This window comes from Rhipicephalus sanguineus, unplaced genomic scaffold (genome assembly GCF_013339695.2).
Source record: "Rhipicephalus sanguineus isolate Rsan-2018 unplaced genomic scaffold, BIME_Rsan_1.4 Seq4705, whole genome shotgun sequence".
In the NCBI taxonomy this organism is placed as follows: Eukaryota; Metazoa; Arthropoda; class Arachnida; order Ixodida; family Ixodidae; genus Rhipicephalus; species Rhipicephalus sanguineus.
In genome coordinates, this window is record NW_023615325.1 from 56734 (window position 1) to 62981 (window position 6248).

Below are 6248 nucleotides of genomic sequence, written 5' to 3' on the forward strand. Positions count from 1 at the left end.
TCTTCGAGCCGTACCGGAACGGCGACATCTCGTGCGTGGGCCATGACTGCCGTTCCATACCCGATAGGCTGGTGCACGCATACGCGTTCGCTGCTCACCGCCTGGACTTGAGCTACAACCGGCTGACAACCATACAGGGCATCGAGCATTTTGTACAGGCAAGACATTTTACCTTGACACTCGAGCCACTCGCGAATATGTAATCGTCTGGAATCGCTGCCATGAGAATAATAAGGAGGTTATGAGCACCGCGTTTTCAAGCGGTATGATCACGGCAGGCTGGGTAATCTTCCTGTTTATGGTTGCTTCGACGGTTCATAAGAGGATTCGAATCAACATGGTGCAAACACGGACAGTTTTGCGTCCTTTCCGACACTGGGCGCCTTTATTGATTCTCGGCATTTGCGTAGTCTCGTTCTTATCTCTTTCAAGATATCGCCCCGAGAACGGGCTACAGGTGGCAGCGCCGTGGATAGGCGGTCGGCGGCACGCGTCCACATGTACTGCAGTGATGTTCGGTGCCGGGACTTTTCTCTTTTTCGGGGAATTTTCAGCCGTCATTATGACCGGAAAGGGAATCTGCGATATTGCAGGGAATTTCATGAATGGTGAATTCGCATATTATGACAAAAACATAACAGTGTGAGTTGATGAAGCAGCGCACACAAGACAAAATCACGCACAAATGAGGCAAGCAAATATAGCGCTGCTATGTGCTTGTGTGCGCTGCTTCATCAGTTTCGGCCATCGGTTCTAGCACGCAATGGCAGAGCCCTTAAAATTTCTTTCCGATAATTATGGGGAGCAATGTCTCGTTCACTGCGGGACTCAAAACACGTATGTACAGGACATGAGGTACGAAGGCCATGCTTTTGTGTTGTGCAGGAGTGCAGACACTAGTCATGATTTGAATAGTTGTAAACATTGTAGTGGACGCTGAGCGCTTTGTATAGTCGCTAATGGATGGGGCTGTGGGCATGGGAGCGGCCCCTGACATCGGATACATAGGAGGGGTGCGGATCGAATGAACGGCATTCTTGTTGGGGCTACGAGCCGCGCTCGAGTCTTTACTGGGCGTGTCCGAACATGGTGTCAGAAGTGGGCGACTAATGCGCAGTTATGGACTCGACAGACCGGACAACCGGTGCAGACGCTTCCAAGCTCAACGTTGTGCGCGTCGGTACGCCGGGACTTCAGCCTATAGAGCACTGCACGGGCCGATTTTTCCGGCCCGGGCCCGGCCCGAAAATGCCATGCTCAGGCCCGCCCGAGCCTGGCCCGGTGTTCTTAAATGTGGCCCGTACCCGGCCCGGGCCCGAAAGGTTTGGGCCCGGCCCGGCCCGTTTCAGCTAGTTATGCCTAGAGCATAAAGGAGGCACTATCCAACCTTCGGTTATTGTGAAGATACCTGCCGCACAAATTACATTTTCTAGAGATTGTTTTAGGAACTTCTTTCAGTGTCACGACTTTCACTGGTACTGTGTATACTTTCGGTGAATTCCGCGCGTAACACTCTTGCGAAATGATTGCAGGGCAATATAAAATATAATTGGAGTCATAGCTGGCTCTTTCATGTACGCACGCCATCTCATTTTTGCATTTCAAAGAACAACTACAAGATATAATACCTGCATAAAGTGGAGAAAAAAGGCATGGCAGACATTTTTAGGTTGAGTCTACATCAACTGCATACGAGCTAGGGCTGTTGAGTAAAAGTAGCAAGTCTGCAAACTTCATCTATTGCACAATGCAATGAAAAAAAAAACGTGCTCTAGCTGCTTCTGGGAGGATTACACCAGGCTGGGCAGCGTTACATAAATTAAAGCTGTCGTGTTGACTCGTCGGCAGGCAACTGCACCCAATCTACACTACGTTTTCGTGCTCAAAACAACAAGGTTCTTTGTCCCACCCTTCTTCCCCGAGTCACCGCCACCGCAGTGCCATAGATCTGTCAAAGCAAGGCACACCCGTTAACGAGCGAGTCACCGTCCTCGTGTCAGACGTGTGTACAGTAACGGTGTGTTGAATAAAGGGTACTTTAAATAAAACTAATCAGTCTACGTGTTGGTTATTTCCAGACTCCCGGATCGCTTCTCTAGCCTGATCACTCCAGTTGTGAGCCACACTCGAGGAAACGAGTGTCTCTATGGTCTGGCGCCTCACCACTAGTAATGGCAAAATCAACAACGGCGTTCGCCGTGTGATAAGAGTCGCTCCGCATCTTGCACTCAAAATGCACAAAAAACAGCTCCTGAGATATTAATTACTCACAAGTCGTGTTGGCCAGTCTACGGGCATGCGAGCGTATCTGCATACTCGAAATGTTTTCCTAGATACGAACGCGCACATCTTATATACACTAATCTAGGCAGGTTATCGTTGCTTTCCTTACACGGTACCCAAGAAAGTCTTTCACTCACTATAATGGCGGAAAATTATATTAGGCGTTTCTTGAAATCTAGTGTAGCATAACGTACACACGCAATTATACATATACGTATGTGACCCGGGCCTAATACGGGCCTGGCTCAGGCCCGAGCCCGACCCGAGCCCGAAGATCATGGGCCCGAGCCCGGCCCGGGCCCGATCCGACAACCCCTTACCCGGCCCGGCCCGGCCCGCGGGTAGGGCCGGGCCCGGGCTTTCGGGCCGGCCAGGGCCCGTGCAGTGCTCTACTTCAGCCTCCGTCGCCGTTCAACTTCACAAGCCCGGGGGAATGGACAACATGAATAACAAGGCACGCCTTTGCTGTCGGGCTCAACACAGCCACCGACGAGGTGCAAGTGCGAACACTCTTATACTGCATGGGTTCTCAAGCACGTAGCGTCTTGTCGTCGCTAGGACTGTCTGCTCCAGAAAACCTCCCGTTTGCGGAAGTCAAGGCTAAGCTCACCTCGCATTTTGTTCACCCTGTCAGTGAGATTTACGAGAGCCGTCGATTTCACCGCAGAGTACAACAACAAGGGGAGCCGGTGGACGAATTCTTTACGGCACTTCGGAATCTTGTTAAGCGTGGGTACAACAACGCCGAGGTCGAAGACCGACTTGTGCGAGACAAGTTTGTCGTTGGATTGCGGAACGGGACACTGTCGGATCAATTGTGCCGATGAACTAAACTTTCGGCTGAGGAAGTGTTGTGCCAAGCGCGTATTCATGAAGCAGCCGAAAAAGAGCGTCAATCCCGCGCAGGTCTCAGCGAGAGCGGGGCCTTCGACAGCTTAAACGTGGACGCGGCGCAACGCGCGAAGAACGCGTCACCGCGTCGCAGCAAGTCAGTGCAGCCAACTCGGTGTACTTGCGATTACTGCGGCCGTGGTCAACACTCTCGAAAAGAATGCCCAGCTCGCAAGGCCACTTGCAATTTCTGCAAGAAGCAAGGTCACTTTATTGCTGTTTGCCGGGCCAAGCATCGGAAGGAGCTGTTAGGTTCAGTTGAACTTCACGCGCCAGTACGCGTCGCGCACGATATGCCGACATTGATGTGAATAGTCACCTCGCTCACTTCAAGATAGACTCGGGAGCAGAAGTAACGGTGGTGTCGCCTTCTTTCCCGGGATTACCGGCCTTTTTGGATAAAGTGGACGCCGAGGTGTCTGGTCCTGGAAACCAAAGATTGTGCGTTCTGGGAACTTTCACTGCTACTTTGCAGTGGCATAACAAGGTCTCTGTGCAAAGACTATATGTCATCAAGAACCAGACGACACACCTTCTGGGATTACCGGCAATTGAAGACTTGGGCATCGTTCAGTTTTTGGACTCTGCGGAAGGTATTCCTTCACCCCAAGCTAGAATTTTTCGTGGCCTCGGGGAAGTGCAAGAATAATACCATATTCATTCATTCATTCATTCATTCATTCATTCATTCATTCATTCATTCATTCATTCATTCATTCATTCATTCATTCATTCATTCATTCTCTTTATTTTCCAGAATAAAACGAAAACATTACATTCTGGATGGTCTCCTGGGCTAAAAGCTGTAATGAAACAGCTTGACTAGGGCCCAGAAGACCAATTACATGGCAACAAGTGACAGGTGAAAATATTTGCACCAAATGTACAAGATATATCACACATCGTACAAAAAAAATATTTACAAATACAAAGCATATAACAATACCCGTGTAAGCGTAACAGGGAATGATTTTTGAATAAACACATTTCTAACAACAAACAACACTAACAGAATACTCAAATTTATTTTACAGAAAAGAAATTGTAATACTACAAGTTACAAGAAAAAAAACAGCAATAGTACACCTGTAATTCTGGCAGTAAAGTACACGAAACAATAATATCAACACAATATAATAATAGAAAAGCATGGTAGCTAATCATATACAACAATATACAGTGAAATGTAGTACACATTAAGAAATAATTGAAATGTATGAATACATTAGTAATTCAGAAATATTTCACGTAATGTATTTAGCGCAGGTTTGTGTAAATGTTTATGCTTATTAAGAATACATGGGAGGTTATATTTCAATGACTGAAGTTTATAGTCAGTGCGAAAGCGCGGTATGAGCCATCCTCCAACATTACGAGTATTGATAGCATGACTGTTGCGTTGCAGTGCAGCAGTTAACTCGATAAATTGTTTAAATGAAGAACATATGTGAAATGATCGCAGGATGCGGAACTCGTACATATATTGGATTTTAATTATACTGTACTTGCGAAAATATGTCGATGTCGGTGATAAATAAAAGTGTTGGCAATGTGACGGACAGCTTTCTTCTGCAAAAGCAATATTCTGTTGATGTTACGTTGAGTTGTAGTAAGCCAAACCAGACTGCAGTAATTTATATGTGATTGAAACAGTGCTTGATATATGCTGACTTTTATTTGTGTAGGGAGAATTTCTCGACAACGCGACAGAGCTCCCGCTGTAAAATAAAGTTTCTTGCATAAATGACTTACGTGACAGTCCCAGCTTAGATGAGATGAAAATGTTACTCCGAGAATTTTATGTTCTTCTACAATATCTATTTTTTGGTCTGCACAAATAATATCTTGTTTAACGTTCAGAATTTTATTTCTAGCTCTAAATATTATTACCTTCGTTTTCTTAGGGTTAATTTTAAGTTTCTTTGATAGTGACCATGATGTAATATTGCAAAAGAAACGATTACAACTTTCTATCAACCTATCTGTATCTGCGCCGGAAAACAAGACCGTGGCATCGTCAGCATATATTGTAAATTTTACCGACTTGTTGATATTAACAATATCATTTATAAAAGCATTGAAAATCCTTGCGGGACACCTCTACTGACAGGCAATGAAGATGAGTGATGGTTACCTAAACACACACATTGTGATCGTTCTGCTAAATATGATTTTATTAAAGCCAGGGGAGTGCCTCGAACACCATAGATTTCTAACTTATGAAGTAGCGTGCTATGGTCAATGGAATCGAAAGCCTTGGTGAAATCAATGAAAAAACCTAATGTAAATAGCCTGTTTTCGATGTTCTCTAAAATAATTTCTTTTAGCCTTAACAAAGCTAACTCCGTAGACCTTCCTTTACGGAAACCAAACTGAGCGTCGCTTATAATGTCATTTCTAGTGAAAAGTCGGATAATCTGGAATGTAGCATTTTTTCGAAACCCTTAGCAAACACCGGAATAATCGATATTGGGCTATAGTTTCCCAGCAAGTTTTTGTCACCACCTTTAAACAGAACAGACACACGAGAGCGCTTCGTTTCACGGGGAAATTCCCCGGACTCTACTGCTAAATTAAATATGTACACAAGTACAGGGGCTCTAAAACAAATTTTAGGGACCGACTGAAGATGGTCAATATCTAATGCACTGCTATTCTTAAGACTCATAAATGTTCTGAATACTTCTGGTTCGTCTGCCGGGTTGAGAAATATGCTTTCAGCATTTCTAATAACTGAGCGATTCATTTGCAGGGTATTCCTAATTGGCGGTATACCAGAAGTGAAATATTTATTGAAAGAATCAGCAAGTATTGCAACCAGTTAGTACACGACTGTTTAACGTAATTTCACGTGGCATGAGTCTGCCTTGTGGCGTCCTAAAACACTGTTTATTGCTTTCCAAGCTGCATCAGGGTACCTTGTACAGATACCAGAAACAAATTTCTATACGCTATCTTCGCCTTTCGAAGAGCGCTGTTTTAGTTTATTTCTGAAGCTTTCTATGCTATTAGTAATTCTTCCTCTTCGCGATTTCAAGAATGCATGGAAAAGATTATTTTTTCGGTTTATCAAA